At 39.9% G+C, this 27,157-nt stretch overlaps 1 long non-coding RNA gene across 1 annotated transcript; it reads left to right on the top strand.

The window, feature by feature from the left end:
- The first annotated feature begins 10,028 nt into the window (after window positions 1-10,028).
- On the top strand, window positions 10,029-11,525 carry LOC107789197 (uncharacterized). Its single transcript, XR_012706064.1, has 2 exons — window positions 10,029-10,575; window positions 11,045-11,525. It is a non-coding gene; the product is annotated as an uncharacterized LOC107789197 (long non-coding RNA).
- The last annotated feature ends 15,632 nt before the right edge of the window (window positions 11,526-27,157 follow it).

Genomic DNA, 27,157 nt, shown 5'->3' with positions numbered 1-27,157 from the left:
ATCAGTGGCAATTTCATAATGAATCTGAAAACAATTTGGCAACCCAATTCTTAGTAAAATGACCATAAATTTCTCATACAATGTCGAAACTTGATGATTACAGTTGTTATGGTTCCGAAATTACGATACGGATATAATGGTTTAGTCAAAATATGAATCAAAGGCCGTTTGCTCAATATGGTAACATTTATACTCAAATCGAAACCGAAAATAATTACCATACAACCCAAACTTATCCAAAACTCATCAGAATTTAACCAAACTTTGTGGACATGTCCAATATCATCATACGAACTTATTGAAATAATTAAAACCCGATTTCTAGTGCGTTTACCCAAAAGTCAAACTTTGGTCAACTCTTCTAACTTAAAACTTCTAAAATAAGAATCATTCTTCCAAATCAACCCCGAACCGCTCGAAAACTAAAACCAACCATACACGCAAGTCATAGTACATAATATGAAGGTACTCAAAGTCTCAAACCACTGGATGGAACGCTAAAGCTCAAAACGACCGGTCGGGTCGTTACCTTCTCCAAGAGTGCCAAGAGTTGTTCCAAAGCCATCAAATCGCCATATAACCTCACCATACACATAAACAACCTCACCTAATCCACATAATCCCGTCAACAACACCTAACTAAGGATCATTACTTCAACCTTAGTCCATAAACCTTAGAACCCAAATCCTCAACATCTGAAACTTATTATATGACCTGATTCTTGCATCTATGCACTGTATAACTCTAAACAAGTTGTATCAATCCATAACCATATCTCAAGACATTATCACATGATATACCACATAACTGAAATACTCATACTAATAACTTCCGACCGTAATAACTGCTCGATAACCAACTCGACACCGGTAACAAACCTCATATCAACTAAAATCTTGTTCTAAACCTTCGTACATTGCCAATGATAAAAGAAACATATAGAAACGCATAACCACCCATCATATTAACAAGTCGTGGAGCTCTCTTTCCCGATAAGAACCGTATCCAAAATCTAAGCCGACGAGTGAAACAATTCTTGCAAACATACCCTAATTAAATACGATGGAACTCATTTCGGGCCCAATAACCTAACCTCATCCAGTATAAGCTACTCAACTAACCTATCACACAAATCCTATATATAGCCACATACTATCTGTGCACCAACGAACAATAACATAAATATACCCAATGATGGAAAAGGAATTGAAATGAAGAAACCATCCTATCAGCTCAACAGATACCACCACGAAGCTCAATGCTATCAATCCACCACACAAGGGGAAACATAACACAGGAAATAACCACAAAGGATCATATCCTATCATAACGCTGCTAAGATGCATGACCCAATCCAACACCGGTCCACTTGGAATACGTCGAGCCATGATACTCACAATCAATAACCATAAGCATATCAGCATCAAACACATGAAGCACGTCACCATAACAATTGAGATGTGGATATCACTATATACCAGAAACAGGAAGACCATAACCAAAGCACAATCAACCATTCAACGCCCAAGAGCAATCTCGCTCGAATTTCGCTACAAAGCCCAAACATAACCACATCGGTGTGCAGATAACCAATAGATCACAACTCATCGCAGCATAGGAGAGTAACACATGAGACATATCAGAACACGAATGTGATCCACCCTAACCGATAAAATACCCCTCCACAATAACTGTACTGAGTAGATATATCTTACCCGATTTAGAACACACATCCTTATTAGACCTCCTAGTAGCCTCCAAATCAATTCCGATAATTCCAAAGTAGATAGATAGCCTCCAAAAAACCCAGAATCACATATCTATAGTACATACCATAAGTTGCCAACCTCTTAACATACCTTCACCGTTCACAACCATGGAAGAATCTTCCTCGAGAACCCTCTTAGTCTTCAAATCCCTAGAATACTAGAATCTCCAAATCCGATCACAACTACACTACTCAAATAACTGACATATTCCTCACATACGGTCAACCCACAAGAAATACTTCTATAATTATTTCACGCTACAAAGCAAAATTTGGACATCAGCAGTCGATCAACAAGGCGATTACAGTAATACCAGTCAAGCATCCGCAAGTCTAAAACACAGTGCGCCTTCTGGAGTGCGCACCCTTCTTAGGTGGTATCAAATAATGCTAGCATTCTTCTAAATATCTAAAATAGCCCATGTTGTCTAGAACTCGTGACCCCATCCAGGAGAATATCATAACACGCAACACGTTCCTTATTACGGTAGAAGACATTTAGCTCAAGCTGTGGTCGACACTATCAAGAACTCTTCAAGGCTAGTCCGCACATCACCAAGCCATCAGAACTGAACTTCCCCAACTCAACCAAGTCACACAAGCCATCAAACCCAAGAGTATTTCCATAAAACGCTGGTGAAGCATTACCACACCAAAAGACTAGTTACCTTTGTTGTCATGCTGACCCAATTCTTCTAATCCTCCTCAACTTGTCTTCAAGTCAACATTTTGCCTAATCGGTACACAATGATCCTAAGTCAAAGCGCAATGCGGAAGACACTAGCATGAACCACGTCGTCTGAAAACCCATAAACCGTTGTATTTCCTCTGGAGCACCCAACAATGTTGCAATCGAGATACCCACTTTGAAGATACCTTCTGTGAATCTGAAGATGTTTATCTAACCTCTATGATACTAGAATGTAGATTTAGCAATGATACAGATATACCGCAAGTTCCAGCACCATCCCATGAAAATCTCAGATCTTATTCATGTACAATTTCGGGGAACCTCTCAACACTACATATATACCTCATACCCAAGACTAATATGACACTTGCCCATGCAATCTAATTGTCGATAGTATACTCTCCCACTTGGCGCGGAGTCATAGGGCACAATATCTGATGATCCACATTACCAACCTTCATAAGCTTGTACAGAACTAATCAGATACACGAACCAGTTGCATCCCACACTTGAACAGCTGAAGATCTACCAACACGTCCGCGTCCTTAGTATGGACAATACCTTGAGACAATGATCGAGCATCTGCAACATTACAAACTGTCGGAGCATAGTTGATACCGAGCGCGCAACATCATATACGAGTGGATGTAAAAGGATATAAGCATATGAAGCAATGTCGTATGATAAGGAATGAAAGGATTGGTTCCTAATAGTTCGGTAGCTTCTCGAAGATAAGTACAGACGTCTCTGTACCGATCCGCAAGACTCTACTAAACTTGCTTATGACTTGTAGCACCTATGAACCTAGAGCTCTGATACCAACTTGTCACGACCCTAATTTCCGACCTTAGGATGTCGTGATGGCACATAGTCTCTAAGACTAGGTAAGCCTAACACATACTAATTTAATAACATAATTGAAGTATTTAATCATTTATCATAAACCATTAAATGACATACATAGCCGCAAGCGGCCAATAGTTATACATTTCCCAAAATCGGCAGTACGGAGTCATAAGCACTACTAGAACACACTGGAATTTCTAAACACAATACTATTTTGAATTACAATTTAACAGTAACATACTAAAGTAAGATGGTGACTTCGAGGCCTGCGAACGTCTAGCAAGTATACCTTGAAGTCTCCTGCCGCGCAGACGCAACTCTCAACAAGACAATCAGAATACCTGGATCTGCAAACAAATATGCAGAGTACACCACAATGGTACCCAACAAGTATCAAGCCTGACCTCGGTAGTGTAGTGACGAGGCTACACTAGACATAAAATCTGTTCAAGATATACATAAGCTAAAAATGGAAATAACATCAATGTAAGACCAACAATGGAAAAATTATTGATTTACAACCAATAATGAAGTAAACAAAAACAAAAATGGCAGCAAGTAGTAAACGAGTAATAAAGAAACAACATAATCAGAAGACTGATGAGATGTAAATGAACTCAAATAAGGAAAAATTGATGACAACTCAAATAATCAAATCACTCTCAATGAATGGACTTACAACAAGAATTACCCCGAGGCACCACACCTCATAAACCACAAGTCATGGACCACAATTTTCAAATCTTACACATATGGCACCTCGTGCCCACAATAACAATCACCTTCGCATGGCAAAGCCCATGTGCTAGCATGTACTTTACAACCGTGATAAATATTAATTTACATGAACGAAAGATATATTTAAGCACCATAAAACATAATAACAATCTTGAATAAAGTAAGGTGTCAAATGAAATAATAAGTTTATTTTAGAAATCAAGTAAAATAAAATAATATACAATTTGTACGAAACAGAGTATAAGATGGGTTTAGTTTATAAATCAATAAAATTGAGTAAATGCATCATTTTTAAACAAAACAAAACATAAGTTAAATTAACGAATTAAATATAGAAATTTGTTAAGGAAAAACGTGATAACAATTTTAAGTAATTTAAACATCTAACAGGGTGATGAGTATAATTTGAGAACCCAATTATAGTGAAAGTGTGATAACCATTTAGAATACTAAGGCATCGAGTGAGATAACGAGTTCTATCTTAAGAGGCACATAGAATAAAACATGTTAATAATTCTTTTATTTAAACCATTATGTTACCAACAACTCAACAGAATATGATATAGTGACTCCACACAGCTAAATTCACATTGACAATAAATTCACCAAGTTATAACGGAGCCACATATTGGCCTGTTTGACGAATGCTGCCACACTCAAAACAAGCTCTCAGAGGACGTGGTTGTTGCGACTGGCTCGGGCCTGATCGACTGGACTGACCACTGGAAGCACCTCGTACAGGAGGCACACTAGACATTGGCGGTGCATAATAAGGATCTTGGGGCCTAGTAGTGGTCGGAGCACCGCTAGCAACTGAAAGTGCTGAATGAACAGGGCGACCCATATAAACTCTGCCCTGACGAGTTGTAGCTAGGGCACGAGTACCACTATAAGTGCCAGACTCTCGAGACTTCTTGGCCTCTCTCTCTCATCTCTATCCCGAGTCAGCACAACCTCCAACCTCTTAGCAATCCCTACTACCTCCTGGTATGTAATATCCATCTCCAACTCGTGGGCCATGCTCTATCCGATACTGGGGTTGAGCCCATCAATGAACCGACGAACCCGCTCTCGAACAGTAGCGACCAGGGCTGGTGCATGCCTGGCCAAATCACCGAACTGGACAGCAAACTCTGACACGGTCATAGCACCCTGGCACAAATGGTCAAATTCCGCTCGCCAAACATCCTTGAGACTCTGGGGAACATACTCCCTCAGGAACATATCTGAGAACTGAGTCTAGGTGAGTGAAGCTACCTCAACCGGACTATCCAACTCGTATGCTCGCCACCACTGGTAGACCGCTCCTCTAAGATGGAATGTGGTGAAAGAAACCTCACTAGTCTCCGCAACACCCATAGTACGGAGGATACGATGGCAGTCCTCAAGAAAACCCTGGCATCCTCTGATGCCAAGCCACTACAAGTAGGTGGGTGGTACTTCTTGTACCTCTCGAGCCTGAGCTGCTCTGCCTTAGAAGCTGCTGCCCTGACCTCGGGTTGAACTGGAGCTAATGGCTGTATCAGTATGACCTCTGGATCCTGATCTACCTTAACCCGCTGCTCTGGGGTACTGGCAATGGGAGTCTGTGCTCCTCCCCCGGCCTGAGATGTGGCAAGAGCAAGAGGTATCAATCATGCCTGACCCAAGGTGCTGAACATGCTCAGAAACTGGGCTAGAGTCTCCTGGAGGGCTGGTGCAGTAACAGGCATCTCAGGTGCTTGTCCTCCAACTGGAGCTACTGGTGGCTCCTTTGTAGTTGCTCGTACGGGTGCTCTGGCTTCACCACGTGGACGTCCTCGGCCTCTACCCCAGCCTCTCGCGGCTCTAGTAGGGGCTGCGGGTGTCTGATCGTCCGATCCAGCTGTACGTGTCCTCACCATCTTTGAGAAATAGAAAGACAGAAGTTTAGAGTCCAAAGTGAAAATCTCGCACGATAAGGAATAAAAGAAAGTGAAACTTTTCCTAACAGTTCCATAGCCTCCCGAAGATAAGTACAGACGTCTCCGTATCGATCCGCGAGACTCTACTAAACCTGCTTGTGACTCATAACATCTATGAACCTAGTGCTCTGATACCAACTTGTCACAACCCCATTTTCCCCTCTGTAGGATGTCATGATGGCACCTAGTCTCTAAGACTAGGTAAGCCTAACAATTTGTGAAATCAATGAGTAATACACTGAACTCCCATCTCAACACATGATATATAAATATAAAAATGTCATTCAATAATTACAACTCCCAAAACCCAGTGGAAACAAGTCACAAGCTTCTAAGAGCAAATACTAAGTGTCTTTATACATCAGAGTCTAAAGAAAGATAAGGAATACAACATAGTAAGGATAGAGGGGGACTCCAAGGTCTGCGGACGTTGGCAGATATACCTAGAAGTCTCCACGTATGATCCGGCTCAATGGTATCTGGTCTGGTGGAAAGAACCTGGAACTGCACAAAAAGATGTGCAGAGTGTAGTATGAGTATGCCACAACGGTACCCGGTAAGTGCCAAGTCTAACCTCGGTAGAGTAGTGACGAGGTCGGGTTAGGGCCATACTAGTTTAAAAGAAAAGTAAGGCAGAAGATATAATAATATTTTGTAATGACTGAGAATTTAAACAATAAGAAATTTCAAAAAATATCAGCACAATAAATAGAGGTACACAGCAGGGGCACTCCCGAGATACCGCCTCGTATTCCCAAATATAAAGATACAGTACAGGGGAATCTCCCGAGGAACTGCCTCGTAGTCCCAAAGTAAATATGCAGTATAGGGGGATATCCCGAGTAAACACCCCGTAGTCCCAAAGTAAACATGCAGTATGGGGGGATCTTCCGAGTAAATATCTCGTAGTCCCAAAGTAAATATGCAGTACAAGAGGATCTCCCGAGGAACCGCCTCGTAGTATCAAAGTAAATATGCAGTACAGGGGGATCTTCCGAGGAACCGCATCATAGTCCCAAAGTAAATATGCGGCAGGTAATCGAAGGAAAACACAAATTTTCAGCAAGAATCTTACAGTTAAAAATATTATTCAAATCAAGGAAAATAGGTAATTCAACTAAACATGTTGCACAATTTATAAGTAAGAGTTAAGGCACGTAGACATGTGATGCTAGACTAAACATGATCACTACATATGTTAAGGCAACTCAGATAATGTATTTTAAAAGAAGACAACTCAGTTAATGTATTCTAAAAGATGACAAATCAGCAAGAACCGTATTTTCCATAATCATCCCGTGTACGCACTCGTCACCTCGCGTACACGGAGATTACATATCACAAATTGTTATAACAGTACCATTCTAAGGGGATTTCCCCCACACAAGGTTAGACAAGTCACTTACCTCAAATGTCACTCAATCAATCGGTAAGAATGCCTTTCCCTCAATTTTTCGACTCTGAATGGTCGAAATCTAGCCAAAAGTAATTTCATAACATGAATACAGTTACAATAAACTAATTTAAATCATAAATCTATGACTTTAGCAAGGAATCGAAAAATCACCCCAAAAAGTCGACCCGGGCCCACGTCTCAGAATCGGGTAAAAGTCACAAAATACGAACACCCATTCAACCACGAGTTAACTCGTACTAAAATTACCAAAATCCGACACCAAGTCGCCACTCAAATCCCCTAATAACACTTTCCAAATCCCTAGCCTCAACTCCCACATTCCACCATAAACACACACAATCTAGGTGGGAAAAACAACGGAAAAACAAGATTATTGATAAAAAATAAGCATAAGAGACTTACCTCAAGAAATCCCTCAAAAAATGCTATCAAGAATCGCCAAAACCGAGCACAAAATGTCTAAAATGAGTAAAAATTGCGAACCCTTACATTTAAGTGTTCTGCCCAGCTTTCTCGCTTCTGCGAGGGATCCACCACATCTGCGGTTCCGAACCTGCGGGAAAACCATCGTAGGCGCGGACTTCACTTAAGCCCTCAAAGTTTGATTCTGCGAACAAGGGCCGCACCTGGGCGCCCGCTTCTGCGCTCCATCCTCCGCTCCTGCGAGTCCGCTTCCGCGAGACCCTGACCGCATCTGTGGTCCCAGCTGGACAGGCCCATAATCGCTTCTGCGACTCTATGGCCGCTTCTGTGGGGTCGCACCTGCGGCCCAAAGTGCGCAGGTGCAATTACACCAGGTGCAACAAACTTCAGCCAACCCAACACAACTCCAAATGATCCGTTAATCATCCGAAATAAACTCGAGGCCCCCGGGACCTCAACCAAATATACCAACCAGTCCTAAAACATCACAAGAACTCAGTCGAGCCTTTGAATCACATCAAACAACGCTAAAAATATGAATTACATATCGATTCAAGCCTAATGAACTTCAAATTTTCAAACTTCTACATCCGAAGCTGAAACCTATCAAATCAAGTCCGATTCACCTCAAATTTTCCACACAAGTCATAATTGACATTATGGACCTATTCCAACTTTCGGAATCGGAATCCGACCCCGATATCAAAAAGTCCACTCCCGGTCAAACTTCTCAAAAATTATCTCATTTTCTAACTTTCGCCAATTGACGATAAAATGACCTACGAACCTCCAATTCAACATCTGAATATGCTCCTAAGACCAAAATCACCCTATGGAGCTATAAGAACCGTCAAAACTCCATTTCGGAGCCGTCTTCACACAGTTCGAATTACGGTCAATTCCTATAACTTAAATCTCCATTTTAGGGACGATGTGTTCCATTTCACTCCGAAATAAAAAATAAATCTTCCCGGTAAGTTACATAACCACTAACTGAAGTAGGGGGTAATAAATAGGGGTTCGGGGCTAATTTTCTCAAAACGACCGGCCGGATCATTACAGGTTTGTAATAAATCTTATATATATATATAGTGGGCAATTAAACAGTAAATTTAGTGGGCAATTGTGAATTTTTTTACCGGCACCCCCAATCCCATATTAACTTAGCACAATATATTTTTGAACTTTGTACGATTTATAGAGTAGAAGTGATGAGAATAGGCTCTAGCTCCAAAGATTCTTCAATCCCTGTCTACTTCCTTGGAAAGAGTTGTCATTATTTGGGGAGCTAGCCGATACCTAAACCTGATCTGTTTCTTTATTTACACCTCTGGCAGGCATGACTTTACACCATTGATATTCGTACCAAGTCAGGAGCTGATCAGTGAGAAGGCGTGCATAGAGTAGTGGAGAAGAGGCAGAGAATATTTATAAGGAGAGAGAGGGAGCTGAAATAGAGACCTTAATAATCAGTTGTACAATTGAAATGGAAGAAGAACTTCAAAAAGTACTCTCCCAGAGACTGCCAAATATGAACGTGGTTTTTGCCATTCCTACGAGTTCCTATTTTATACGCTAGCTAGTTGAGTTTAAGTTATAGCCCTCTATTTTAATTTATGTGAATCTATTTCTTTTTTTAGTTCGTGCCAAAAAGAATGACTTCTTTTCTTATTTAGAAATAATTTACCTTTATGCAATGATTTATAATCACACAAAATATATGCACCTCATTTTACACCACAAGTTCAAAAGTATTCTCTATTTTCTTAAACTTCGTGCCCAATCAAATGGGTTCACATAAATTGAAACGGAGGGAGTATATACTTACTTATGTTTTTTATTTTTATAAGGCTACCAATAATATTTGTGTAGAGAAGTTTACATGCTTGATAGAACTTTAGTATTTGTATTACTCCATTCGTTTTAATTTATGTGAACATATTTGATTGAGCACGAAATTTAAGAAAAAATAAAGATTTTTGGAATTTGTGGTTCTAAACAAATCAAAAAGGGTCAGTATTTATATGGTTATAAAAATTTGTCATTAATGGTAGAATTGAAAGTTTAAGTTAAATTATTTTCAAATTTAAAAATGAATTATTCTTTTTGAAACGGACCAAAAAAAAAATTCACATAAATTGCATGACAAAACTATGAGCACTTCATTTCCTTTTCCATTCCTCTTTGCCCTAATACGGGGTATGCAGTTTTATTCGGTTGACAATAATGATTATCAATACATGGCTTTTTGCTTTGTTTTTATCACTTCTTTTTTCTTCTTTTGTTTTTTTTTTTCCGGTGGTTTTGCAAGTTTTGAGTGGTACTCAGTAACTCTCTCATTTGAAAAGTAAAACTTCATGTTTGATTTTTAAAATTTGTTTAAAAAAAGATTCAATATGCAACTTATATTTCAATTTATGTGAACCTATTTTCTTTTTAGTTTGTGTCAAAAAAAATGACATCTTTTTTTATTTGAAAACAATTTACCTTTAAGCAATGATTTATAGTCACACAAAATATATGTGCTTCATTCTACACCACAAGTTCAAAAGTCTTCTCTTTTTTTTTAAATTCCGTGACAAGTGAAATGAATATTTTCTTTAGATGTTATACAAGGGACCTGCAAAGAACGCAAAGATAGGGAAATCGATGGCTGATTCTGAAGATGAAGATATATCACCACTTTGCGGCAAACCATACTTTGATTTTATCCTCGGCGAGTCAAATCTCGAGCCCAAGTATATGATGGTAACTTCGTTTCTAACTCCTCTTTCATTGAATGCTCGTATGCAGTAGCGGTGCTAAATAGGCGAGTGAGGTCAAATTTTGGATGGATCAAAACATGTCAAATAAGTAAACATGCCATTATCAATCCTCCTAAAGTTTGTCTGAGTCAAAATTAGGTCAACCTACTTAACATGGTCCAACCTCTCCTTAATTTCCTTATTTAGCTTTTTGTAAAAGAAAAAAAAGAAATCTAATATGATTTTATATGTTTTGATTTGAGTTGCATTTTGACGAATCGGATTACACTATTTTCACTTGTTTTGACTCATTACGTGGTTGAGTCAAGTTGGGGTCATACCCCAACCGGTTAAAAGTTTGAGCGAGTTATTAAATCTATAGTTGATTTTGCCACCTCTGCTAGTGTGGGTGTGTGCGCAACGCACGCTGATAATAACTAATTCAAGAATATCATATCCTACTCTATGGACAGTTTTTACCAGCCAAAATATGCCCAGAACTTACTCCAGGTGAAGTTCCTGTAGTCCTCACTTGCAGTGGAAAGAAGTGGGACATGTGCTGCTCTGGAGACTATCGAAGGAGGTTTAAGCAGGGCTGGAAAAATTTCGTGAATGATAATAATTTGAAGATCGGAGATGGACTTGTGTTTGAACTTCTGCAGTGCAGCAGAGCAAAAATGACGTTCAAAGTTCAAATTCTCAGAGGTGATTTTCCGGCTGAATTGATGACTGAACCGGAGGATGGTACTGCAGAAAATCCAATAGTTTTATAGGTTGTAAGTTGTAAGTTGTAAGTATTTGGAAGAAGTTGCTTGAACTTTGTTCCATGCAGAAAATATTTCTGCTTTGTTAGTTGTAGTATTAACGTATGTTGCACCATGGGTGGAGGCAGCTTTTTCTTATTTTCATCTCAAAGTATATACTGCAAGTTTTATGGATGTTGTAGTAGTGTAATCTACCCGTCTATTTGTGCTCTATATCTATCTTATTCCAGCTCTGTTCCTAAAAAAAGGAGTCTAGGAAATATTTTCACCATTACTTAGTTATTTTTAGAATTTCAAGATTTTTAGAATCATTGCCGTTGCTTTTAGCAATGGTCCCTGTAGTTTCACCTTCATGGCTTCATCCAATGTTCAATCCAGCCTCCAATAGTTAGGGGTCGTTCGGTTCAGTTCTGGAATATCCTATGGGATCTCACCCCTTACTTGACGATAACTAGCATTATTTTGGTATAAAATTTATAAGGTATTAGCTAATACTTACAACTAAATATGAAATTACTATAATCTCATATTTGTTATTATCCTGGTAACTAAACGACTCTTTATAGTCCATGGATGGATCCAAGTATTAGGTAGTGGGTGGTCGAGTAACCATTAATCCCCACTGGGACGGTAGATATTTGTATACAAAATATACTTCCTTTTTCTCAATTTAAGTGGCACTCTCTTTTTATTAGTAAATTTCAAAAAGAAAGATATTTTTATATATATGAAAATAATTTAACTTTAAATTTTTTTTGTATCCATTTTATCCTTAATAAAAAAAATTTTATAGCCTCACAAAATGTCTTTTATTCTTTAAGCTTCTTATACCATACGTATAAAAATAATAATTATTTTATTAAATTTCGTATCAAGTTAAACAACGTCATATAAATGAAATAGAATAAACGATGGCATCCACAATCATAAAATGCTGCTGGACACATCAATTTTTAGGCGAGAATCAAAGGTACCGCTTTGGGCCAAAACATAGTAGTTCGAGTCTCTATCAAAGCAGTCTTTTCAATTAAGCTGGTTATTTTTCTTAATTTTTAGGGGAATTTTTAGAAATGATAGTAGTTTGATAACTGATTACTCCACGTAACTACAGTTTAGATATTTTCCATTCGTAGCTAGTATTTTCTTTTTCAGGTGTATTCAGTGTATTCATGGCACCAATTCGGCTGTATCCATGAATACAGTTCATGACAAAAGGATTCAATGTATTCATTTGTATCCGTGAATACAGTTCAAAGGTGAAATACAATGTATACAAGGATACAAATAATAAAATTTTAAAATGGAGAATACGCTCAAATTCGGTCAGATCTAAGACGGCTAGATCTGAGAAAAATTCGGCGAAAAATTCAAGAATACACTGTACACTTAAAAATAGATAATACACACAAATCATGCCAGATCTGAGCCGGCCAGATTTGAGAAATATAATAAGAAGATCTAACAAAATATAAATACATTGTATTTACACTTAAAATAGAGAATACATACAACAATATATTGTATTCACAACATATTTCTTGGCGCTTCGCTGAAAATATTTTTGTCGAATTTTGGGAAAAACTAATATCAAAAAATAGATCCGCCCAAGATCTATTTTTTCATGTATATTTCATGGGGTGTAAGTGGCAGCAACTCAACGACTCTGTGAAATAAAGTTTCGATTTTCCTTGATTTTTCTCAGATCTACGGAGTTCTATGTGGAACTGAAAGAAATGGATTGTGAATTCGTGTAGAGGAGGATGAGAGTAAGAGATGATGAAAAATTAGGACTATTTGGAGACGCCGGCAAGGGGGATTTTCGAAGATCATGGTGGCGCGCGATCTGGTGGCGGCGAGAAAAATGCTTTGGGAAAGAAGATAGTTCTTTAGTGTGAGGAGGAGGGAGAGATCTGAAAATTGTATCCGGATGATAAAATGCTATAAAATATAAACATTAGCTACAAATCATAATTATTTTAAAGTGTTTTGATTTGTGGTATATATGGTGCATTATTTAGTTACACATGTAAAATTTTCTATTTCGTACTCTCTTTATTTATCTTCCATTCCGATTCGAACTTCTAATGTTTTACTCGTCTATTTTACTTTAATTTGCTGATGTAACGACCCAACCGATCGTTTTGTGTAATTGCGCCTTGTTTCCCCTTTTGATACTTCACACATGTGTAATTTGAGTTTTATAACGTACATGGTATTTTAGTTTCATTCTGGAAAGCTTTCGGGTGATTTGGACCCTTTGGTTCTTAACTTAGAAGCTTAAGTTAGAAATATTTACCAAATTTTAATTTTTGTCAAAATAATCCAGAATGGTATTTTGATGGCTCCGATAGCTTCATATCGTGATTTTAGACTTGGGCGTATGCCCGAAATCGAATTCAAAAGTCCGTAGGTTGATTTGTGTTGTTTTGCCAAAAATTAGCTATTTGAGGTTTAAAAGTTTTACCGTAGGTTGACTTTTGGCTATCGTATTCGAAATTTAATTTTGGGACATGAAATAGGTCCGTTATACTATTTAGAATTTGTCTGCAAAATTTGGTATCGTTTGCAGTTGATTTGATAGGATTCATATATTTAGTTGCAAATCTAGAGGTTCTTGAATTTTATTTTAAAATTTATGTGTTTTGGTGTCCAATTGGTAGTTTTAGATGTTATTTTTGTATTTTGGTCGCGTGAGCGAGTTCTTATGATGTTCTTAGACTTATGTAGATGTTTGGTTTGGAGCCCCGAGGGCTCCGATGAGTTTCAAACGTGTTTCAGAAAGTTTTGGACTGAAATCATGAAATCCGGTGTGATGATGCCTCTGGTGTCGCATTTGTGAACACCAGGGTCGCAATTGCGGCCTTAACAGGGGGATCACAGGTATTGCAATTGCGGTACCTCAGTTATATTTCTTGTTGTGCGTTTCATAACAAAAAGAGTTATTGGTTGATCAGTTCTTGTTACTTTTATCAATCCTTGTCTTATCAGTTTCGTCCGTATTTGACTATTTGTGGTTCTCATTAACTGCTTTCTTTTTGTTATCTTTATGCTCATAATTCTACCATTAGTTTATATTATTAAATTTGTTCGTTATCATTCATTTCTCCGCTTTTCCATTACTCCTCGTTATTATATTTTGTTATGTTTATCATGTCCTAGTAAGTGTCTTGACCATGCCTTATCACTACTCTATCGAGGTTAGGCTTGATACTTACTGGGTACCGTTGTGGTGTACTCATACTATGCTTTTGCACATCTTTTTGTGCAGATTCAGGTACGTCTGTCCGTACTGGACGTTAGTGATTGACTTGTTAGCTGCCTTCCGGAATCTTCAAGGTATACCTGCTCGGCGTTCGTAGGCCTAAGAGTCACCTTCCCTTATCTTCTCATTCCGTTTTTTTCTTTATCATACAGTGTTGTAGTAGAAATTTTAGAATATTCTGTAGACCTTATGACTCAGTTCCACCGGTTTTGAGAATATGTTGTTGAGGTTATATTTTGTAAGTTAATATGAGTTATTCTATTTTATTTTCGTATCTCATTTGGTTATTCCTGTTATATTTTCTTGTTGATTAGGCTTACCTAGTCTTAGAGACTAAGTACCATCACGATATCCTAAGGTGAGAAATTGGGGTTGTGACAAGTTGATATCAGAACTCTAGGTTCATAAGAGTTACGAGTCACAAGAAGGTTTAGTAGAGTCTTGCGGATCGGTACAGAGACGTCTGTACTTATCTTCGAGAGGCTACAGAACTGTTAGGAAAACTCCATTTCTTTGATTCCTTATCGTTCGAATTTGTTGACTTCGAAATCTAAATTTTTATCTTTATATTCTTTCACAAACGGTGAAGATACGCACTGCTGGATCCGATGATCAGACATTCGCGCTTGATAAGTGAAAATTTTGACTACTTATTAGCACCTTTTTCCTTTCGTTTTAGTCTAAAAGCGTTTAATTGTGTTCCCAAAAATTGATAAAATATGCTTAATTTCAGGAATAGTGGAAAATGAGCCCCAAAGATGAATCCAACTCAACAAGGAGTGATCTGAACTCAAGGACGAAAATAGGCACAAAAGCTCAAAAGTGTGGATCGCAGATTATCATCTGCGGCCGCGAATTGTGAAGCAAATCCCATCAGAGGCAAGTGTAAAGAGCGGTCCGCACATGAAATGTGCGGCCGTAGAACCTGGGCAAGAGCAAAAGTTCAAAAAACCTGCATTCAAGTTCAACAGAAGTGCGGACCGCACAATTATTGTGCGGCCACAGTCATATTTGTGCGGTCCGCAGAAGATCAATGTGCGGCCACACTACGAAATGTGCGGACCGCAGAAAGAGTGAAATACGGCCGCAAGTTTCCATTCCTGCCAGGACAATTCCAAGTGTGGACCGCACATGGAATTATACGGCCGCAGAACCTCCGAAAGGGCATTTTTGTCCGAAAATTCCAGCACTGTATGAATAGAAGAGATTCACTTTTTAGGTCAACTTTTGACATCAGTAGCCACTCTTGACGCTTTACTTTGCTTCTTTTAGTAGTTTTTGCTATTTTGAGCTTTATGAATAGTACTTTGATCATCTTAATTATTATTATGGGTTTAATTATCACTTCTTCTTCTTTTTCTTCTGATTTAAGCATGAGTAACTAGATTTTCACTAGGGTTATGACCCAACCCTAGTGTGTAAACTTAATGAGTATTTGATTTATTGCTTGTTTATGGTTGGGTGATGATTATCTAGCCTTGTTCTTGCTTTTATTTAAAGAATTAATGGTTGCAAATATTATTTCAAGCCTATTTGACTTGGTTTCTACTTGAGAAAGAGAGACTTGGTCTAGAAAAACTTGGCTAGCAAGAAATTGGGTCAATCGAGAGATTGATAAGCCCAATTAAAGGGTTGAACCTAGAAATAGTAAAACCCGACTTGAGCTTATTATCAACTGCTTTGTTCAATACCCATTGGGACTTGAGAAAGCCAAATTAGGAAAAATCACTCTCTGACCGAGAGGTATAGAGTGGGTACTTGAGTGTTGATAGCTATAATATACCCCGACCAATAAAACAAGCTTTAAGGCTTACAATCCATTAAGCGAACACCTAAGTAAAGGCCATAGCCCTAGGCCTTTTATCATTTGAAAAAAAACCAAAAATAATTTCCTAGTTTCGTTCTTAAAACCGCAATAGAAATTTAAGTTAGATTTGCAAACAAAACCCAATATTCCGGAAGTGCAAATCAAGATATACAATTTCACATACTAAGATATATACTACTAGCACCCATTCGCATAGCTCCCAGTGGAATTCGACCCCGACTCTGTTGTGTATTATTATTGCATCGACTGTTTTCATATCCTCAAATAGAGGAGTGAAATTGGACGAGATCAATTTTTGTCACCGTTGTCGGGGAGCTAAAAGTTGGTGTTAGCTATATATTTAGGTGTGTTTTTGGAATATCTTCTTTTCCTTCTTTGTTACTAATGTGTGAGGGTTGTAGGTGCAATCATGGCAAACAATAAGCTCGGAAACATAGCCGTGAGGGATGTAGACATTGATGATGATGCAATGGATGAGGTCCCTCTTGAACCTCAAACCAATAAATGAGGCCGACCGCCTCAAGACAATGTTCCCGAATGAAGGGTATGCAAGTGCTATAGTCCCACCCCATATTAGGGTGGGAAACTTTCAAATAACCAACGTGATGCTCACTTTACCCGAGCAACGAGGGTTCTTCGCCAGTGCACCGAGTCAAAATGCATATAAACATTTGAAGGGGTTCATTGATACGTGTTGGGGAAGCAAACAAACAAATGTCTCCTAGGATTTTTTGAGGCTAAGGCTTTCTCCCTTCTCTCTATGGGAAAAAGCTTTAGATTAGTTGGAACGTTTGCCAAAGGAACGTTTGCCAAATCATTCCATTCATACTTGGGATGAACTTGCGGAGAAATTTATTTCAAAGTACTTCTCTCCCGGGCATATGGCTATTCTTCGGGATGAACTTCTAGCATTGAAGCAAGAGCCCAATGAACCACTACACGAGATATGGGAAAGATATAGGACAGTGGTAAAGGAGTGCCCCAACAATGATATGACGGAGAACATGATTCAACAAACTTTCTATCGGGGGATCAATACCACCAACCAATGTGTAGTGAATCAACTTGCCGATGGGAACTTCATGACTACACCTTATGTGGAGGCGTGTGATATTTTGGATGAGATGGAGGATACTTCATCGACGTGGAAATCTAGAGCCAATGTTCCTCAAGGTAATCCAAATGTGATTCTTCTTCGTTAAGAGTTACATGACCATGGGCAAGCCATAGCCGAGTTGACAACCACCATGAACCAATTGGCAAAGGCTCAACTTCAACAAGTGCAAAACCTGAGGCAAGTCAATGCTATGAAGGGAGTCAATATGATGGCAAACAAGAGAAGAACAAGAAGTCCACAAGTGCAACAAAGAGTGGACAATTTCATGCAAGATGATAGTGGGTTTGATCAAGGAGATTCTTACAATGATCAAGATGAAGAGGTCCAATATGTTAATAACTTTCAAGGGCAAAGAAACAACTACAAATTCCCTAGTCAACAACAATGGAGACCTTCGAATAATCAAGGCAATTGGAATTCTAGCAACTAAGGTAATTGGAATAGTGTAAACAATCAAGGCAATTCGAGTGGAAGCAATAACCAAGGGAATTGGCAAAATAATAATAATCAAGGCAATTGGGGAGGCAACAACCAAAGTGGGTGGAACAACAACCAAGAAATCGGGGGTCAGGTTTTCAAAGGCCCCCGATGGACCAACAATCGAGCAACCCACCTCCTTATCCTTCTCATGGTCCTAGTTCCTCCAACAGTGAAATGGGTCATATTGAGAACATGCTCAAGTAAATGATGGAGAAGAATGCCGATTCCGATTCCCAACTTGTTTTACACAACACATCAATCCGTAATTTAGAAATGCAAATGGGTCAAATCTCTCAAGCTTTAAATTCTCGTCCTAAGGGGGCACTACCAAGTGATACAGTGGTGAACCCGAAGGGTGGGAACACTACGGGGAATGTCATGGACGTTACTATAAGAAGTGGAAAAGGTTGGAATGTACCTACCTCAAGTCAAAGGCAACATATGGATGATGAGCAAGTGGTAGAAGAAGAGGAGATCCCGAACAATGTTGTGCAAGAAAATGATAAAGTGCAAATTGATATTGCTGACACGGTGGAAGAGACTCAAGAGGATGTGAACCTATCTAGGGATCATGTGATTGACATACAGGAACCGGTAGTTCAAAAAGCTAAGGCACCATTGCCTAAGCCACCTCCTCCCTATCCTCAAAGGCTTGCCGAGAAAAATGGCGAGAATCAATTCAAGAAGTTCATTGATATGATGAAGAGTCTCTCTATAAATGTGCCATTAGTTGAAGCTTTGGAGAAAATGACCGGATATGTTAAGTTTATGAAGGACTTGGTGACAAAGAAGAGATCGATGAATTTCGAAACTATCAAAGTCACTCACCAAGTAAGTACAATTGTGCATTCGATGGCTCCAAAGTTAGAAGATCCCGGTGCTTTTACAATTCCTTGTACCATTGGAAGTGCCAAATTTGCAAACGCTCTCTGTGACCATGGGGCAGGTATCAACTTGATTCCATATTCGATTTTCAAAATATTGGGAATTAGGCTACCAAGACCTACATCTATGAGATTACAAATGGCCGATCGTATATTGAAGAGACCGTTGGTGGGTGATTGAGGATGTATTGGTTTGAGTTGACAAGTCCATTCTCCCAGCGGATTTTGTGATTCTTGATTGTGAAATGGACTATGAGGTGTCGATTATTCTTGATAGACCTTTCCTTGCTACGGGGAAGGCTCTTATTGATGTGGAAGCCGGTGAACTCACTTTCCGGGTGGGTGATGAAAAGTTTGTGTTCCACGTGTGGAAATCTATGAGGCAACCGAATAGCAATGAAGTGTGTTCGTTCGTGGACTTGGTGATCGATGTGATTATTGATGATACTAGTGCCACGATTAATGTGGGTGACATGTTGGAGGCCGTTTTGCTCAATTTTGATGATAATAAAATGGACGGCTTCATGGAATGTGTCAATTCTTTGCAATGGATGGGGTCATACAATTATGCACCTCGGAAACTTTTCTTGGATCTCGAGAATAGGAAAACTCCTCCTACAAAGTCTTCAATTGAAGAGCCTCCTATCTTGGAGTTGAAGCCATAGCCTCCACATCTCAGTTATGAATTCCTTGGCCCTTGCTTTACTTTACCAGTTATTCTTTCCTCTTGTTTGACTAACGTGCAGGTTGACTCTACACTAGCGGTGCTCCACAAGAGGAAGAAAGCTATTGGGTGGACTTTGGCGGATATTCGGGGAATAAGCCCCGCATTTTGCATGCACAAGATTAATTTGGAGAAAGATGCCAAACCCTTCATTGAACATCAAAGGAGACTCAATGAAGCAATGCAAGAGGTGGTCAAAAAGGAGATCATGAAATGGTTGGATGCCGAGGTTGTCTCCCCATTTCTGACAGTTCGTGGACTTCTCTGGTGCAATGTGTTCTGATGAAGGGGCATAACTGTGGTCACCAATGATAAGAACGAGTTGATTTCAACAAGAACGGTGACCGGATGGAGAGTGTGCATGGACTATCTGAAGCTAAACAAAGTCACAAGGAAATACCATTTCCTAACTACCATTTCTTGACCAAATGCTTGATCGGTTGGCTAGCTGGGTGTTCTATTACTTTCTGGATGGATATTCGGGCTACAATCTAATTCTTATTGCCCCGGAAGATCAAGAGAAAACAACTTTAACTTGTCCATATGGAACTTTCGCTTTCAAGCAGATGCCATTTGGCTTATGCAATGCACCAGCAACTTTTCAACGGTGTATGATGGCGATCTTTACGGATATGGTAGAGAACTACCTTGAAGTCTTCATGGATGACTTTTCGGCAGTCGAGGAGTCCTTTGATGATTTCTTGTCAAATTTGGATAAGGTATTGGCAAGGTGTGAAGAAACGAATTTGGTGTTGAATTGGGAGAAATTCCATTTCATGGTCGAGGAGGGTATTGTCCTTGGCCACAAGATTTCAAAGAAGGGGTTAAAGGTTGACAAGGAAAAAATAGAGGTGATTTCTAAACTTCCACCTCCAACATCCGTGAAGGGAGTGAGAAGTTTCTTAGGTCATGCGGGGTTCTACCGGCATTTCATAAAAGATTTTTCCAAAGTGGTGAACCTCTTGTGCATGATTTTAGAGAAAAATGCTAAATTTCACTTCAATGATGATTGCATGAGAGCATTTGAATTGCTCAAGTTCAAGTTGACAACTACTCCCATTATCACCGCCCCGAATTGGAGCATTCCTTTTGAGCTCATGTGTGATGCTAGTGATGTGGCGGTTGGAGTAGTTCTGGGGCAACGTATTAACAAGATCTTTCATCCGGTCTACTAAGCTAGTAAGATTATGAATGATGCCCAAGCCAATTACACTGTAACCGAAAAAGAGCTCCTTGCCATTGTGTTTACTATTGAGAAGTTCGTCTGTACTTGATGGGTACAAAAGTGATTGTCCATACTGATCATGCAGCACTTCGTTACCTTATGAGCAAGAAAGATTCCAAAGCTCGGTTGATGAGATGGGTGCTTTTGTTGGAAGAGTTCGATATAGACATCCAAGACCGAAAAGGAAGTGAAAACCAAGTGGCGGACCACTTGTCTCGTTTGGAGAAGGAGGGGAGGCTGCATGATGGCCTTAAAATCAATGACTCCTTCTCCGATGAGCAACTCTTAGCCATTTCAATGAAAGAGGTGCCATGGTTCACGGATCTAGCAAATTTTCTTGTGAGTGGTATCATCCCGGATGAGTTTTCTTCAAACCAAAGAAAGAAACTCAAATGAGATTGTCAAGACTATTATTGGGATGAATCGTACCTTTTCTGAATTTGTACGGATGGAGTGATTAGAAGATGTGTACGGGAGGAGGAACAAGTTGAAATGCTTGGGGCTTGTCATTCTTCACCGTATGGTGGTCACCATGGTGGAGCAAGAACGGCGGCTAAAGTGCTAAGTTGCAGTTTCTATTGGCCCACTCTCTACAAGAATGCAAGTGATCTAGTCAAGCGTTGTGATGAATGTCAAAGGGCCGGTGGAATCTCAAAGAAAAATGAAATGCCCCTCACCACCATTTTGGAGATTGATATTTTTGATTTGTGGGGTATTGACTTCATGGGACCTTTTATGAGTTCTGGTGGAAACACCTACATCTTGGTCATAGTTAATTATGTGTGTAAATAGGTTGAGGCCATTGCTCTATCCAACAATGAAGCAAGAAGTGTGGTGACATTTTTGAAGAAGAACATCTTCACAAGATTTGGTACTCCGCGGGCTATCATAAGCGATGGGGGGTCGTATTTTTGCAACAAAGCTTTTGGCACCTTGCTTAGAAAGTATGGTGTCACTCATAAAGTTACGACTCCCTATCACCCTCAAGCTAGCGGTCAAGTGGAAGTCTCCAACCGAGAGATAAAGAGTATTTTGTCTAAAACAATTAATGCTAACTGGACGGATTGGTCAAAGAAGCTTGATGATGCACTATGGGCTTATCGGAGTGCTTTCAAAACTCCTATCGGGATGTCTCCATACCGGTTGGTGTTTGGCAAAGATTGTCATCTTTCGATGGAACTTGAGCACAAGGTCATGTGGGCTTTGAAGAAGTTAAATCTTGATTGGGATGCAGCTGCTACCTCGCGGGTTGCATATTTGAATGAATTAAATGAATTCCGGTACCATGCATATGCAAGTTCGTCCTTGTGAAAATAAAGAATGAAACACCTTCATGACAAATACACCCAAAACAGGGAATTCAAGGTAGGCGATCTTGTTTTATGTTCAATTCACGATTGAAGATGTTTCCCGGAAAGCTGAAATCCAAATGGAGTAGTCCCTTTGAAATTGTGGGTGTGACACCTTTTGGTGCATTGGACTAGAAGAACAAAAATTATGAAGTATTCCGAGTCAATGGTCACTAGGTGAAGCATTATTTGGGACAAGCTGAAGATGGACACATGGTGGCAGTGATTTATTTGAAGTGATGGTAATCTGCATCGTGGTACGACGTTAAATCAGACGCTTCTTGGGAGGCAACCCATGTTTCTTTTTTTAGATAGGTCTTATTTTGTGCTAAATGGATTTGAAGTGTGTTGCAGGAATTTGTGTGCTTTACAGGAGCTGGGTTCAGAAAAAATGGCTAAGTATGAAAAACATGCGGACCGCACAATATTTGATGCTACAGCAGAAGGAAAATGCAGCCGCACAATTCCTGTGCGGACTGCACAATTTCTGTGTGGACCGCACAACTTGAGATAGAAAATTGCAAACTCTCTGAAGTTTGTTTGTCAGAGAAACAGCCAAAGTGCGAACCATAGAAGGAAATGGAACATCAGGTAACAGAGTGCGGACTGCAGAAGGAATTCTGCGGCCACACTCATCTCTTGAACCTTTAGCCAAACCCGCTTAGTATAAATAGTATCCCTAATGCTACTGTTGAAACTTTCCAATCTCTGAGCAATCAAAACAAAGGGCTAAAATCATGCACACAACTGATTCAATCATCTACCATCTAATTAAGCATATGTGATAATTCCTTAGCATCACTTCAATCACTGGTATGTTCAAATTATTTCTAGAATTTTTCAATTTTCTAACCTAGTTTAGAAATTGTTAGTTATTTTAGACCAATTGTCAGTTTCATATCCATGTGGGGTGAAATTTGTGTTGGGTAAACTCCTACTTGTTATTTGGGGAATGGGTATCTTGTTTATCATGTTTAATTTCTACTACCATGTCCAATTTGTGCATAAAATAGAAACCCTATAGGACTCTTTCTGATTGAATTTTGAAATGTGCGGCCGCACAAGGAATTATGCAGTCCGTAGAAGTGTAGCTTAGGGAATTTATTTAGGCAATATTGTGCGAACTGCACTTGAAATTGTACGGCCCGCGAAAATTCAATCGCGGTCGTAGAAAAGTGTGTGCGGCTGCAGATCAGGGCATTCTCTATCTTCAGAGAGTTGCCATTTTCAGGTGCCCATTGTGCGGGCGAACTCAGAAAAGTGTGGATCGCACTTCAACTCTACGGCCGCACTCAAAATTGTGTTTCATCACTGGGCCGCACTTCCAAATTGTGCGGTCCGTACAACCCAATTTGCGGTCGCACTTGTAATTGTGCGGACCGCACTTCTCCACCCTGCATTCATGTTCTGATATATGTTATACTGCATGTTTACTTGAACCATAACTAACTTCTGATGTTGCTTGTTACAAAAAATGGTCAGATCCCGAGGTCGTGGTGACACGTCAAAGGGGAGGGGTAAGCCTTCCATAGGCAGAGGCAAAAGCAATTTACCACTCGCCCTCCAAGGGGTAATCAACATGAAAGCCACAATAGGCCGAGGAAGACGGCCCAAGTCCTCAGAATCTATTTCATATGCCCCATCTCGGGAAGCATCAGAGCGCGACTCAGTGCAAAAGCAGCATGCGGTTCAATCATAGCCACAACAGCCACAGGGCAGATTCCAACTTAGAGATGAACATTTCTCTTTTAAGAGCTCTTTTGAGGGTTCGGATGGTGACAGTAAGGCTTCAGAGCCCTCATCCACATATTCCCCTGACGCACCTGCTACTACAGTGGATGTTGATGATATTCCGGATGATGGCTGAGGGGATGATACTAGAGTTGCCGGCCTTGAGAGGTCGAAGAAGAAAGAGATTTGGGAAGATAGGTTTGTGAGTCTGGCTGCTTTCACATGCTTCCGAGAGTGGTGGCCAATGAGATCGCCCACTCTTGAGCATCAGTTCATGATAAAAGACCTTGACAAATACAAGCCGACAGTGTTGAGATAGTTCCGGTAACAGAAGGGGTGGATGTGGTTCACCAATAGTGTGGTAGATGCCAAGGAATACCTGGTCCAGGAATTTTACGCCAATGTGGCACATATAAAGAAAGGGACCAAGGTAACAAAAATGAGAACTCTTAAGGTGCGATTCGACCAGAGCACCCTGAACACGTATTTAAGGTTTAAGGATGTGAAGCTTGTGCAATACTTGGAAAAGTTAGCACTGGGAGATGCAGTTCGACCATGGCTAGCTGAGATTCTTGTAGCTCCGGGGCGGCCTCCAGTTTGGATCACAACAGGGGTTCCTATTCAGCGGAACACCCTAAATTTTGAGGTAAAGGGATGGCAAACATTGTTATGTACCAGACTAGATCCATGCCAAAATGAAACAAATCTTCCGATTTTGAGGGCAGTGCTAGTCGCTTCTATCATGGCCGGGTATCCAATTAATGTGGGTGTCGTGATGCTGGCAAACATGTCTGTGGTCACCAGGCAAGGTGACACCTCATACACGTATCCCAACACCATCACTGAGTACCTCACAGATGCGCGGATGGAACTAAGGGATTTTGACACTAAGGTGCGGGCGAAGAAGCCTTTCTCATGATATTCTTTGATGGATGGTGGAAACCCAAAGAAAAAGGGTCAGCCCTCTACTATTGCAAGCCAGTCTGATGAGCCTGCTGGGGTAGCTGTTGAGACAGTCGACATGCCATCTACTTCAGTAGATCCTTCTGATAGTGCAGCAGCTATGCCTCCACCTCCTTCTTTAGGTCCTTCAGCATCAGTGTCATCCATATCGGTTTTGAAGCTGGTGCCCATGCCCACTCATCCACTATCTGTGCTATGAGTCTCCCAAACACTATTGAGCCTCAACAACTGGATGCAGATAGCCATTGCAAAGCTGTCTAACATATCCAGTGTTGTTGCAGCACAGTCATCCACTCCGACACCCCCGATTCCTCAGACAGTCGAGAACACATTGAAGAAGATATTGGAAAACCAAACCACCATCATGAACAACTTGGTTGCACATGGAGCAGTGATTGAGGAGCTGGGGAAGCAGGTAAAGAAAATGAGGAAATCCCAGGTGTCCAAGAAATAAGTTGACAGGTTGAGGAAAGAGGTGACCAAGATAACAACAACTGGTGATCTTCCATTCGATTTGCTCGTAGGGTCAGACCCACCAGCACCAGCAGCACCATCCGTTCCAGTGGCACCAGCTGGCCATTCTGAGGAGCCAGACCTGGCTGCCGACACTGCTGAGGCAGTACGTCAGATGTTCACCAAGCCAGTTACTCCCAGAGACGATGATGATGAGATCCAGTTAGAGGGGACTGAGGGCGGTGATGCTGCTATGGACACAGAGATGTCCAAGGCCACACAGAGAGTCCTTTTTTCACTCTTACCCTTCTTTATTCTTATTTTGTTAAGCATTGGAGACAATGCTTATTCTTATTCGAGAGGGTAGAGTTTATTTGATATTTGGATGACTTTTAGACATTTGGTTTGTAATAATTGACAATATTTTCTTCTTTCTCTTTATGCCGTATGTATATATCCTCTCTTTTCCTCTCTCATTATGTATAATTGTTATGCTTTCGGTAGTTTGATTTTTAGCTTCTTTATTTTGTTTTCTTATTAGTCTATGCTTAATCTAGTAGCTTCTTTTAATTTTGTAACTTCTTTTTTATGTTTTTAGTGACCAATAGGCCTTTGGTTTTCTTAATGCCACGGTTCTTTCTAAAGGTACTTTTTGTGTGAACCGGGTGACTCTTCCCAACGATGGATGGCGTGACAACCTTCTTAAGGGATTGAGTCCATTTTTGGTGTTTAGGTAAGAATAGTAGTAGTAATGAATAAAAAAACCTAATTGAGTCAAGCTCGAAGAGTCAAACATGCTTCACTTGGTACCAACACACTTAACTACGCGTTTATGGTTAAAAACAAGTTTTTTGGAAAGAAATAGCTCTAGTTAGTGACCTTGTGACTCTTGTGTTGACTTAGGCAATCATCGAGTGGTTTAGTCGAGCCATAGTGATTTTCATTCTTGAATATGGTCGTTGTGGGCCCTCGACTCTATCTTTTTTAACAATCCAGCTGCGTGAGAGGTGAGATGATTTTGTTGCAAGTCCAAGTACCCGTACAGATGGTCTAAAACTTGCCCCGAATGTGCTTCTAGGTGAAATTTTAAGTTTTGCTTGGCTTGAAAAGTGATTGTAGGCTCTCCTTGACCCGCTTGAAATATTCCATGGCCCACCAATGTTGTTATCCGTAGTTAACCCATTTGAGCCTAAAACCTTTCTCATTTGATCACCATGTTACAAGCCTTTACCCATTCTGTCGTGACACTCTCTTGGCACCGGAACTTTCCTTAACACTATTGTGAAATAATTGGCTAAAAATGTAAGTTTGGGGGAGAGATGAGGAGTTTGAAAATGGTATCAAGGAACAAAAAGAGCAAATAAATGAAGAGAATGAAAGGCAAGAAAAAGAAAGAAGAACAAAAAGAAAAATGCAAAAAAAGAAAGTGAATAAGTTGAAGAGTTGAAGGGATTTCAAAGAATAGTAATGATGCAAAGCATGGAGAAAACAAAGAAGGAGAAAATGGATATCATGATCATGAAAGAGTGATGCTAAGTCTCTCTAATCCCCCTATGGAAAATAAAATGCCTAAAGAAAATTGGCAAAGCATGAGCCGATAAGAAAAAAAAGGAGTGCTTAAGGAAAGATGAACTCATTCTATCATAGCATATCCAACCTTAGTCCAAAAGCTTTCATTGCATTCCGAAAAAGCCCTACGTGATTTCAAGCCGAGTGAGCTTATATTAGTGGCGATTTACATGAGGGACAAGCCTATGGTACTTAAAGCCGTACTTGTGGCAATTTATTTTGAGAGAGATGAGCGAA

This window comes from Nicotiana tabacum, chromosome 23 (assembly GCF_000715075.1).
Source record: "Nicotiana tabacum cultivar K326 chromosome 23, ASM71507v2, whole genome shotgun sequence".
NCBI lineage: Eukaryota > Viridiplantae > Streptophyta > Magnoliopsida > Solanales > Solanaceae > Nicotiana > Nicotiana tabacum.
This window is presented reverse-complemented; position numbering and strand designations above follow the sequence as displayed.